Below are 14,275 nucleotides of genomic sequence, written 5' to 3' on the forward strand. Positions count from 1 at the left end.
CCTCACTCCAGGTCCAGTGTTCTAAAACATTAAACCAAAGTTGCCTTTGGAATTAGGAAGATCAAAGTTCAAATCCAGGCTCAGACACTTACCCACTGTCACCCTGGGCAAATCACAACCTCTGTCTGCCTCAGTTTCCTCATCTAAAATTGGAATAACAACATACTTCCCCAAGTTCTTGTTAGGATCAAATGAGATATTATTTGTAAAACTCTTTGCAAACCTTAGAGTACTACATAAATGTTAGCTATCATTCTTGTTGTTGTTATAATTATACCAATTAAATTTCATCTTATTAGATTAAATTCCATATTCTATTTTGTTGAAATTATTTCTGATCCTTCTTCTATCAATCAATATATTAGCAATGCCTTCCAGTTTTATGTCATCTACAAATCTGATAAGCATGCTATCTTTATCTTTATCCAAGTTGTGGAGAAAATAGCACAAGGCCATGTATTCCACTAAAAGCCTCCTTCAAGATTGATGCTGGACCATTAATGAATGACACTCTTTGTATTTAGCCATTCAATCAGTTCTGAATACATACTATCATATGGCCTACATCTCTTCATCTTTTCTTTTCAAAAGAACACATTTCTAGAATTTTGCTAGGAATTAAAGTCATGTTCACAGGCCTAGAGTTTGCATGTTCCATTCTCTTTCCTGATTTCAAAAATAGAATATCAACTCATCTCCAACCTGTGGAGACCTTTAAGAGATAGATCAGATGGTGGCTTGCCAATCACATTCACTAGTATTCTTTGTTCCCTGGGATGTACATCATCTGGACCTGGCGATTTAAGCTAATCATTGGCAGCTAAGCATTCTTTTATATAACCTCCATACTTATCTTTGGCATCAGCTCCATTTTAGTCACTTTTCTTCTGTCCTTTCTAGTACAAAGGTCATTCTTTCTCCTCGGCAGAGAAAAAAGGTGCAAAAAAAGTGTGCTCTGTATTTCTTTTTTAGTAATAAGAATAATAAAGCTTCAGAGAACCTTATTTGGCAGAAAATTTTCATCTAATTCACTTAAGATATATAGAACAGGTAATCATGGGGTGACTTACAAATCCCCAATAAAATTTCTGACCCATCATCCTCCCATATACATACCTGCCTTCCATTGGACCTAAAACTTTATCATTAGAACTCTCTCTTTGAATTAAGTAAACATTGTATCCCAGAGATTCAAAAAGGAAAAAGGCAAGGCCATACATTCATCTGATATCAAGCATTCAGCTACAACAGTAAATTATCTTAGATGATTTTTCTTCATGACAGTATTTTGTAGTTAGACCCCTGAGTAAATAGGCATTTTCTATTTTTCACTGGGAGATGAAGGAGCAGAAAGGAAAGAACTTAGAGGGAAAAGGAATTCATAAGATCAATGAACAAAAACTGAAAGAGACTTTAGATGTCATATAAGTCCAACCACTTCATTGAAAAAACCTGAGGCCTATAAAGATGAAGTGACTTTCCAGAGATTATACAGGTGGGAAGCATTGGAGTCAGGATTTCAACTATGGCCCAATGGAAAACAAAATTAAGGGACAGCACTTGCTGCAAACATGAGAAATATAGGAATCACAATACTGAAAATTGGTCTGACATCATTAGGTCCCTGAGAAAAACATCATAATAGTTTGTTGGAAGAAATATTATTTTGATTACTGGTGGCTGATTAACAATTGGCCCTACTATTTACGTTAGAACACATAGAGATTGGATAGAGACATGGTCCACCTCCCCAGAGATCTATCCCCTCCTCTCCAACACACACATATAGATCCTTCATACTCCATGGGATTTGACAGCAATACCAAACAGGCTTAGTTTCTAGTCTTGTCTCCACAATATGTCCTCAAGAATGAAAGTCCCAGTAGGGAAGAACCATTGTGTCTAAACTAGACTCCAGCAGAGCCTAACTAGACATTCCTGGTGAAGAAAAAGAACCTGATAGTATCTAAAGAGGAGATAAAACTAAGTGGATGTAAATTATTTCTTTAGCAGACAAAAGCTAAGAGTGTCATCCTGGGGAGTTTGATTTCAGCCATTTCCTCTTTTTTGTTTTATAGGACACCACTATTTGTTAATCCTTCAGGCACCCTGCCTTTCCTTCCCTGTCCAAACTGAATAGATATTAATAGCAACACTTTCTAGGGCTGTAATTCCTGACTTTGGAGTTGATATGTTGTCTAACTTTTTCAATTTCATGACAGTTTTCTGAACCTCTAAGTTGTCTAAATTTTTTGAATCACTGAAATATATTCATGAGAAATTTCGTGACACTTTGAAGAGATCATTGGAATTACCAAAGGATTCCCAAGTCCACTTTAGTAAATTAACATTCCAGACTGTCATAGTCATAAGATCACAGATTCAGAGTTAAAGGGACTTATGGGACCATTAAGTCCACCTAAATCATTTTATAGAGGAGAAAAACTTCACAGAGTTTTAGTGATGGGCACCAAGTTACATACCTAGACAGTATCTGAGGAAGTATATCAACCCAGATCTTCATGACTCCAAATCCACACACCAAACTATGTTTCATATAATCCTTCCAAATCCCCCAATATGATAATGAAATAAAAACTTCAGAAAACATATAAATGTGAAATATCTTCCCAGTTGCCCCTATGATAAACTATATTTCTCTATTTTCTAAAAGTGGAGGACAAGGGACAAAAGTAATTTGCTGCCCCAGGAAATTCTGTTTTGTCATTTGCTTCTTGGAAGTTTGCCTAAACTGTTTTATGACCATCTTCTGATCCTGTTTTGAAGTTCACAGAGCAGGAAATTGACCATCTTTTCCCTTGAGCCTAGGAGTACAAATTCTAACTACCGAAAGATGCCATTATTCTGAGACCTGCCTTGTTATCCCACATCGATTCCCATATTACCATCACACTGTCTTCACAGCAACAGATGGGGCGAAAATGCAGAACATGCTCACTGTTTTCCTCCTGATCCACATGAGTTGTGGCAGAGAGAAGGGGGAAACAGAAGGGTAACGGTTTGCCTCGGAACCATCAAATTGCCATCTGCTCCAAAATCGAGTTCTCATTTTGCTTTGAGGAGTTTAACAATTCTATCCACAAACTTCACCACCATGTTGTTCTACAGCATGCAGATATCACAGTTGCACTCAGAAATCAAACAACTTGCTGGCAACTTCCACAGAGGTCCATAATTATTTCTCATGATTGTTCCTTTCATTTAAGAGCCAACAATTTTTTTGAGATGGCACAAATGTCTAAACTACCCAGGGAGGGTGTTTTGCCTTATCCCATTTTGAAATTTGTTTTTTGAATACTTAAATGTGCTCCCATTTGGAAAAATTTGTATCCACTAAATTCAACTCAGCATTTATCTACTTAACATATGCCAGATGCCTGACACTGTACTAGCCACTGAGGGACATACAAATAGAATAATGATTCATACTTTCAAGGAAATCATAATCTTACTGGAGGACAAAATCAACAGTTGTGTGCTAATATGGGACAATTTAGTAAATACTAAAAAAGTAAAACTCAGAATAAAATATTCAGTGGCTGCCATATACACATCAAGATAAGGAAAGGGAAAAATGAGCTATCAGGATAAAATCCAATTGGAAAAGCAAAGCTTAAGGGCATATCTATCTCAAAAGTAGGGTAAGGCTTGAGCATAAGAGAGTAGAGTAGAGCAGATATTTTGGTCATGAGCAAATGAGTAATAACAGTGATGTTGTTATTAAAAAGAACTTAAAGAGGTGGATGGGTAGCTCAGTGGATTGAAAGCCAGGCCTAGAGACAAGAGGTCCTGTGTTCAAATGTGGCCTCAGACTTCCTAGGTACATGACTGTAGGTAAGTCACTTAACCTGCCCCCCCATTGCCTCACCTTTACCGATCTTCTGTCTTGGAACCAATACATAGTATTGATTTTCAGACAGAAGATGAGTTGTTTTTTTTTAAAAGAACTTAAATTTATATTGTGCTTCATAGTTATGAAAGACTTCTCAAACACTATCTCCTTTGAAACTTAAAAGAGCTCTCTGAAATAAAGAGTATGAGTATTCTTGTCACGATTTTGGAAATAAGGAAACTGGAAACTGAGGCTCACAAGAGGAGAAGAAATTTGCCTAGAGTCACCCAGTTGGTAAGTAATGTCAGGAATTGGATATAGTGTGATATATAGAGAGAAAAGCCCTAGTCTCCTTACAGTGATTCATATCCTACACTCCAGCTCTTATGTACGTGGTGCCTTTGAGCTATCTGTTGTCTTTCACTACAAGGTCCTCTTTCCAAACTCAAGCAATGCCCTCCTCCACCAAGCTTTGTCTACTCTCTTTAATGGCTAGTGCTCTCTCCTTCATCAAATTTTCTTGCGTTTTGTGATCTGCTTACATGTTTTAACCCACCACTCCCCAGAAGAATTTAAGGTCCTTATGGAAAAGTACAATCTTTTGTCTTCATCTTCATATTCTTAGATCCTATCCTTGCACATTTTTTTTTAAAAACAGGACTTGTGAATTCATCAGTATAGTTGGCCTGAGATGAGGAACTTCCTCTACCAGTGCAGATCTATACAGCTTTAGAGAATCAAGTCTTCAACAAGCATTTATTAAACACCTACTACATGCCTCAGGCAATGAGCTAAGCACCAGACAAAATTTTTGTACAAAAATACAAAAATAAGATAAAAGTAGATCCTGTCCTCAAGGAGTTCATAGTCTAATGTGGGAGAAAACATACAGCCAAATATATACAAAAGAAGCTATATACAGAGGTTTTGAAGTGGCTCAATGGATAGAGATCTGACTTTAGCTCTGTCCTAAAACAACTTTTTGCTTGCCTTAATTCATAGGAGGAGGAAATGACAAACATCTCTACTATCTTGGTGGTAAAATGGATAGAAAGCTGGGCCTGGAGTCAGGAATACCTGAATCTGAATCAGATCTTATCTACTTACTGATTGTGTAACCTTGGGAAAGTCATTTAACTCTGTTTTCCTCAGTTTCCTCATATTTAAAATGAGCTAGAGAAGGACAGGGCAAACTAAGTCAAGCATCTTTGCTGAGCAAACCCCAAATGTAGTCATGAAGAGTCAGACATGACTAAAATGACTGAGCAACAACAACAACAAAACTATAAACAGGATCAATAGGAAGTAATTAAAAAAGAAGGCATTGGAAATTAAGAGGGGTTTGGGAAGGTTTCCTGTAGAGGTGAGATTTTAGTCAAGACTTAAAGGAAGTCAGGGCAGCCAATGATTGGAGTGGAGAAGGGAGAACATTCCAGGCATGTGGTAGAGCCAGAGAAAAGACCTGGAGTAGAGAAGTGGAGTGTCATAGAACATCTTGGAGGTCAGTATCACTGGATGAAAAAGTGCTTGTTGGGAGGGGAGAATACAAAAACTATATAGACATATAAAAGATAAAGTGGAGAGATGAGGGAATGCACTAGTATTAAAAGGGATTGAGAACGACTTCTTAGAGAAGATAGGGTTTTAGCTGAGACTTGAAAGAAGTCTCTCTTGAGGAACTGAGAGGATAAATCATTTGCCCAGGGTGCCAAAGATGGTTTGTATCAGAGGTGGAATCTGAACCCTCCAGTCTTTCGGACTCAAAAGGTCAAGTCACCATTCGTGATTCCATGCTGCCTTTTGCCATGTACATAAGCTGCGATTTAGCAGGATCACAGAATCATAGATCTTCACCTAGAACTAGGAGAAACTTCAGAGGTCATCTCAGATGTTTAATTTCATAGATAAAAAAAAAAACAAACTTAAGTTGAAGATAAGAAAACTGTGACTTACCCAAGATCCCACAGCTAGTATGGTAGAATCAGAATTTAAACCCAATTCTCCTGGTACCAAATTCAGATTGAATTCTATATCAACTGAACCATATTAATTAATATTAAGGCAGTGCTTCTTAACCTAGACCCTTGAACTTTTCTTTTTAATTTTTGATAACTATTTCAATATGACTGGATTTGAAAATATTCTGAGAATGGTTCATAGGCTTCACCATTCTTGTAAAATGTTCAAGAAACAAACGAGTTAAGAATTCTTATATTTTAATGTGATAACATTGTAATAAGAGCAGAGCCCTGGATTCTAATATCCTATAGGAAGGAGCACAGAACACTAAAATTAGTAAGGAGATTGGCCCTCCTGCAATAAAGCCTATGTTGAAGAACAGTGTAAGGTAACTATATAGGAAGGTAAATCAGGCCAGGTCATGTAGGTTGTTGAAAGTCGAGCAGAGAAGTTTAGCCTTGAGTATTGGTTAATCCTATTCCAACATCTCTTTATAGTTTGAGGAGTCACTTTCTTGGTTTTCAAAGGATATGTCAGTAGAAGGAATTTTCTGATAAATATAACCAATCTAGAAAGACTTCAAATACAGGTCTAGTGAAATTCTTTTTTTTTTTTTTTAAATCCTTACCTTCTGTCTTGGAGTCAATACTGTGTATTGGTTCCAAGGCAGAAGAGTGGTAAGGGCTAGGCAATGGGGGTTAAGTGACTTGCCCAGGGTCACACAGCTGGGAAAGTGTCTGAGGCCAGATTTGAACCTAGAACCTCCCTTCTCTAGGCCTGGCTCTCAATCCACTGAGCTACCCAAATGCCCCCTCTGGTGAAATTCTTAATGTCTTCCATTGATTTTGTGAATACAGCCTTATCCAGTGGTTTTGATACATTTAAAAGTGAACCTGGTAGAACAAATAATTTATAGAAACTGCTTTAGGGTGGAGCCACTCTCCTTAGCAATGAGGTGGTAAAAGAGTATGCTTTCAGATATTTAGGGCAAATGCTTCTAATTTCTATTTATATTGTATATTTGCAACAAATATCCTTTCTTAGAATCAAATTTATATTCATTGATTAAATGAAACTGGGGTATTAATGACTACTGATTAATATGGAGAGAACACAATAGAATAGGGGCTCAAGCCAATACCATTTAAATTTCTTCAAACCCTCAGGGATATTCCTAAAACCTTGAGAAGTTGTAGTCTTGCTCTGGTAAAGTCAGTTTATCTTACGGTTGTAAATGGAGGTAAAGATACTTAGAATTTACACAGCTACACTTGAGTATGTCCGAAAATAGCGTGGTTTTTTTTTGTCCAGACCTATAATTTCCTTGGCATACAGAGCTCTCTAGTGAGAAAATTCCTTTGAACAATACAAATCAGCAAATTTTCTGTAGCTTATAGTCATAGAAGGTTGTGTGGGGGCATTGAAAGGTTATATAAGTATTATGTATCAGAGGTGCAACTTAAATTCCATTCTTTCTGACTCTGAGCTTAGCCCTCTTTGCACTGTGTAGGACTGCCTCAAAACTGACTTATATTATAGAAATATAAGACTTGGAGGTTTGAGCAGCCTGTCTTGAGACCTTCTATTACAGCCTCCTGACTCAGACAGGTCTATTTTATATATTTTTCTGTCTATGTGTAGTAATCATTATATAGTCATTAGCAGCCTTCTCAACCATTGTGACATAATCTGGTCAATACAGTCTAAAAGACTTTCTTTCACCATTAAGTTACCTGTTTGGAAGATTCTCTGAATTTCGTAGGCCCACCCCAGGGAGGAAGAAATAAATCTGTTCCATTTTTTAAGGACATCATCTTAGGGAAGCTCATGCTAACAATTCTCAAACTTCCTCTTAGCTTGTGTAAACCTCTCTTGCTTTAATTAAAGTATCATTTTTCTTCTTCTTTTCTTGGAAACAGTAAAAACAGACAGTCTCCTCTATATAATAGCCCTTGAGAAGCATTGATAATAGTCCCAAGGTCAACCTTTCGAAAAGATAAATTAAAATGGTTTTTTTTCTTGAAAGGGATACTTGGGTTGAAGTGTAAAGAAACGAAGCAGAGAGACCACCACGCTTGATTGATGTGTGTGAGTGTAGGTGTGGTGCAGCTGAATTTGAGAAGTATGTTCCTAATTTAAGAGGCACCTTGCTCTAGTCAGATAAATACTGAAGCCTTATGTGCAGTTCTAGGTGCCATAAATTTAAAACAGAAATTGTTATGTTGGACAGCACCCAGAGGAGAAGAATCAGAAGGTAAATAGCCTTGAATTTGTTGCAATATGAGGACCAATTAATAAACTTGGGAAGTTTAGCAAATCACATAGGAGAATTATGGGTACACTATAGCTGTCTTCAGGTATTTGAAAGGTTGTCTTACATAAAATGGAGTAGGCTTGTTTTTTAATTTAGACCCATCAGAAAGAATCAGGTGCAATGGGCAGACGCTGTAAAAAGATGAATTTAGTGAATGTAAAAGAAAACACCCTGGCAATTAGGATTATTCAAAAGCATAATGGATTAATTTGGGAGGTAATGGGGTCTTCCTTATGTTCAAGCAGAGAATAGATAGTATAGAAAATAGGTTGCACTAGCTGACCACTTTGGTTCCTTCCAATTCTAAAATTCTATAAGTCCTCATTTCTGGTGCTCTATATCAACTTCAATTAAAAAAAATCATTCATAAAGAGGAAACTAAGGGAACAATTAACATAATAAAAATCCACCCCTTGATATATCATCCAAAATTATTTTCAATAATATTTGAGAAGTTTCTTTCTAGCTATTAGTGTTTGTCCTTTATTTTTGAAGAGGACCAGTGATATCATAATGTCTTGATGTGTGTGTTAATTAGATTTAAGTGAGACAGAATTGCATAAAGTCATCAGCCAGACTCTTTTTTCCAGAATCATTGAAATCCAGTGGCAAGACAAAAATCAAGATGACTAGCAATAGCCTGGAATGCGGTTAGATAATCTTGGGTAGCTTTCATGTCTGAGCAAACTCTAAGGCCTTTATAGTGCCTGCTTCAGTCACCTTCAAGGTGTTGAAATAAATTGTTCACATCTGCCCATTCTACTGAGGAAAGCCTTCACATGCTTACAGTAGACATTCCTTTAAATCAGTGATGGGCAACCTTTTGAGCTTGGTGTGTCAAAATTTGCCAAAAAAAAAAAAAAAAAGCATAACTCAGGTGGTATGTCACTTCAAGAAAAAAAAACATAATTTTGCGATATTTATAGTTTAAATAACAAAAATGTATAGTTGTAATATATAACTGTATTTAATAAACCAAAATAGGTAAATTAATATAGGTAGAAATGTCATCTATAGTGCACAGAGTGTCTATACTACACTACAGCAAATGTTTCATCCTTGCCATGCGGCCCCATACTTCTCTGTATGTGGCCGTATGAGACCATATATCATCAAAAATGGCTACGTGGGTCAGTGCTGATACACGTTTCATGGGTTTGCCATCACCTCTTTAAATCATCAACAGGTTTGAAGTCTGTCAGGTATTCTCAACCTGGTTTAACTGATCTGCTGAGACAGTTTTATTGGGGTCTTGTCCTTGTACATGCTATGACTTCTTGGAGCTACAAGTGGACATGGCTTTACCACTTATCCAAACACTGTGAAATGGGAGAGTACAGGATGAGATTAAGAAATGAATTAAAGTCCAGTTTGGAATGGAAAGTTCATAAAGTGGAGTCATGAAATAAGTCTAGAAAGATATGTTGGAGCTGGATTTGGAGTGCCTTAAAATCCAGTTGGTTTTTCCAGGCAAAGAGGATTCTCAGAATGCTTTTAAGCAGGGGAATAAATTATGTATTATAAAGTTGATTTTGGCAGTAGTACAAAGGTTGGGCTGAAAAGAGGGGAGGTTAGAAGAAGGAATATGAATTAGGAGACCACTACAATACTCTAGAAAAGTAGTGGTGAGGGCCTCACTTAGGACTGTAGATAAGTGAGTAGAGAGGAGATGAATGTGGTGAATATTAGAAGTAGAATTAGCAGGATTTGAGGATTCATTAAATATGGAGGGAGAAGAAATGAGACAAGTCAGATCTGATTCTGAGATACTGAACCCAACTGATTCATGGACATAGTGATGTCATTAGTAGAAAAGGGAATTTGAGAAGAAGATAAATTTAGGAGGTAAGATGATGTTTTCAGTTTAGGACATGTTAAACTTGAAGTATTAATTACACATTCAAGTACACATGTCCAGAAAATTCTTAGAGATATGAGAATGGAGCTCAGGGGAGACTTAAGAGTCATCTACCTACAATAATCATTGAAGTCTTCCATTGAGGAAGGGAGGAAAATATGACACATAAGAAAGTGAAAAAGTATCACTGGATGATTGAAGTTAAGTACCATGCTTTTCACAATAAGAGGGGAATAGAACCTTCCAGAACTGATAAGAAACCACACAGTAAGAGTTAGGGGGAGAAAAAATGGGTGACACATGATAGCTCCTAATTCCTTCCTGTGAGGTACTGAGGCTATTATATCAACTGATTACAAACACAGAGAAATGTACTATCTCCCTGGGATATCACTTAAGATATGAGAGAGAACCTCCCATACCTGGTCAAATCAAATTACTACTACCTAGTTTTGGTGATTCATGTTGGCAGAAAGAATGCTTTCAGAAAGATTCTAGAAAAAATGCTAAAGATAAAGTCTTGGGCAAGAAACTGAAGACTGAAGGGACACAGATGGTGTTTACATCAGTGCTGCCAATGGAAGAAAGGGGCTTCAGAAGAGAAAGATAGATCTGGGGAATGAACATGTAGTTAAGAAGATGAAGACTGAGAATCATATTTAGATTTCTGGATGTCCTAAAATATAGAAATATTATGTGCCTTGTCAGAGATGAAGATTATTTTATAAGTCAGCAAGAATTTACCTTGTCTTTTACAAATCTAAACACAAAATTAAAACTGTAAAGGAAGGGGTGACCTACATTTACCAAACTATAGATTATATGCTGTAGCTTCAATATAGGAGAATAGTAGCAGTATCTATAAATTTTCAGAGAAGACAAAACCCAAGTAAAGAATCAACAATAAAAACCTTTGGCTTCAGCTAGCTACTTAAAAATACACAAAGTATGCATTATAAGATGAACAAGAGATCATAAGTCAAAGTGGCAAATTTGATCTCAAAGGGTAACACCAAAACTTGATAGGATGTTTTTCTTTTGCCCTGTTACTCCTACTTCCATGGTTGCTCTGTCCTCCAGATGAGATCACAAAAAGCCAAAAATAAAAGGAGCTAAACCATTCATCAAAACATTATTGCAATCACTATCTTTATGCCTCCCAAGTTCATAACCCCCTCTTTGAGTCACCATTCTCCTACATTTGTTGTCTATCTCAATTTTGTATTTGTATCCCCAAAGCTAGGCAGTGTTTATCATATAACAATGCTTCACAAATCATATAACAATACAATTCATTTATTATGTATCTTATTCAAAAAGAACATGTTAGGGTTAAGGGCAAAGTAGCATTGTATATGAAGGAAATAAACTCAGGATCCAGAGAGGGAAAGTATTTGGATGATTAGCGGAAGCCAGAAGTGATATTGTCATGGATATATAACATAGACCAACTGGACAAAAAGGGAGATAGTTGGGGAAAAGGAGACTTCAAATATTAAAAAATCCAGTGGAATCTTGCCAAAATGGGAGCACTGAACAATTTTCAATTTATAATTCCAGTCTTCAAAAGATGAACTAACAATAGTATATTTAGTTGCTTTCATGGAAGAGGTTGCAACCTTAGTAGAATCTAACCCACTTGTATCATGGAATTTGTGATAGAGAAGAAAATAAAATCCAAGAATATTCTCATGATTTTAGGAGCATGGATTTCAAAGTGTTTGGATTAAGGTCAGATAAAATCCAGTGGCCTAAAATTCCATCAAGTAATTCAGCATGGAAGAGACAAGAATCTTTCAAGCATTAAATTTTAAAAATAAAAAAAAGAAACAATTCTGAAGGGAGAAAAGGAATTCTCTACTGAGACCAACGAGAACACAATGGAAAATTAATAATTAGTCAAAAATCTTTAAAAGATATTCATGCCTCCAACACATAATCAATTGCCAAATTTTAATAATTCTAATCAATAATCCAAACATTTGATAAATATTTGCTATATATTTAGCACTGTGCTACACACAGGAGATATCTTTGTAAAATTGAAATTGTTCTGCCTCAATGAACTTACATTTTCTACAAGGGGATAATATATACATAAATAAGCATGTGTAAAGTATACAAAGAGTTTTAGGAAGAAGTATACCAGCAGTTGAGGCAGTCAGGAAAGGATAGTTGTTAGAAGGCTGGTTGAGCTGAGCCTTCATGGAAGTGAAGGACTCTAAAAGGTGGAGGTGAAAAGGAAATGTATTTCAGAAAAGGGGGGTATGTGATCTGAAGGAAAGTGAGAGTAGAGGATGATTTGTTGTTCAGTCATTTCTGACTCTGTGATCCCATGGACTATAACTACCCATGGAATTTTCTTGGCAAGGATACTGGAGGAATGGAAGGCAAAATTATCACTGATTTTCCCCCCCAGGAGTTTGTTGGTAAAACAGAAATAATAACACGCATTTATGTAGCTCTTGTGTTTGTAAAGTGCTGTATACATATTATATGTTTAAGAGGAGGAAGAAGAGATATCCCATAAAAGACTCAGGGAATAACAGGTTCTGTAGGTGGGTTTTTAGGAATGGGAAATTATTGGATGTGTTTGTACACAGCCAAGGAGGAATTTATTGGAGATTATGGTTAAAGGATAATTGAACAAGTAATCTCACTTAGTAAGGAAACGAGGGTTTGAGATCAAGGGTGGGTTTGACCTTGAAGAACAGAAGGGCTACTTCTTCATCAGAGACTAGAGTAAACTAAAAACAAGTGGAAAAATGACATTACTGGGTTTTGAGAAGTAGAGGGAGAAGAGTGAGATCATGGGACATAGACATAGGGATTTAAAACCTGGTCTTCTTCACCCCAACTCTGGTATTCTATATAATACAAAACAATAGCTTCTGCTTTGCACATTGTATACATTTAATAAATATCTGCCAAATATGATTCATAATACATTTTAGTAACATATATGCCTTTATACCTTTATTTGAATCATGTTTATCATCGCACTAAATCTCAATGATATCTATAAGGTTGAATATATTAGGGTATCCAGATCATTTCATATCCATATGTTGCATATTCATGAAGATATCTGAGTTTAGGTATTTCAATTTTGTCCTGTTTTGTGCCTATTATATCCAATGGGTGATTAGTCCTCTACATTTATATTCTCTTTTCTGCATTGTACCTTACCTGCTATTTATATCTATAGCATCTAACTTGGCAAATAAATGTGACTTTTCTCCATTGAATATATTCTTTATGTGTGCCAAAACCCTCCATTCTTTTCCCTCCTGCTCCCTTCTCTTGAGTTATCAAATCATTCCAAATCCCTGGAATGAACCCTTACTCTACTATATTTATATCCATATGATGAACTTCCTCCCTTCCTCTAAGACCCAAGTAAGGAACCACTTCCCTCATGAAGCGTTATGCCCCAACAATCCTCTGCCCAAATCCCTGGTGTGATGTCTACCTCCTAAAATTTCTCATGTATATTTCTTAGACATTTTTTCCCACTAAACTCACATTCTATTCTCAGAGATATTTGGATACAGGTTCCTCTATCCATTCTAGTTTAAGTTCCTGAGATCAATTTAATATTTAAACACCAAGTATACACTAGGTGCTGAAGATTCAAGAGAGAAAGAAAAACTGAGCCTGCACTAAAAGATTTCATTCTACTCAAGGTTACGACATTGACAAAGAAGTACACATCTCTTATAAATACAAGATAATTTGAGGAAGGGGAGAATATGAATACCTTGGGGGGGGGTCAAGAAAGATTTATATATGATGCTGACCTTTGTATACCCAGTACCTAACACAGTGCCTTGTCTATAGTACATATGGTACCTTGTATATTTATTTTGTTGGTTGGCCATTTCTGTCATATCCTATTCTTCTTGACCTCATTTAGGGTTTTCTTGGCAAAGATAATGGAATGGTTTGCGATTTCCTTCTCCAGCTCATTTTACAGATAAAGAAACTGGACTTGCCCAGGGTCACATAACTAATGTCTGAGATTGGATTCAAACTCAGTTCTTCCTGACTTCAGGTCCAGTGCTGTACCCACTGTGCTACCTTGCTGCCCCTCCTTATATATATATATACATATATATGTATATGTATATATATAGTAGTATTTTATAATATTTATTGAATAAATACATGAGAGTGAAATAATAAGGAAAATCAAGATTACTTTGGCAGGGATGTGAAGGATGGATTGGGAGAGTAAAGACAGTAGAAGAAGAGAGACTGTCATGGTAGTCTAGAAGAAAGATTAAAAAGG

This window comes from Gracilinanus agilis, chromosome 2, assembly GCF_016433145.1.
Source record: "Gracilinanus agilis isolate LMUSP501 chromosome 2, AgileGrace, whole genome shotgun sequence".
NCBI classification, from domain to species: domain Eukaryota; kingdom Metazoa; phylum Chordata; class Mammalia; order Didelphimorphia; family Didelphidae; genus Gracilinanus; species Gracilinanus agilis.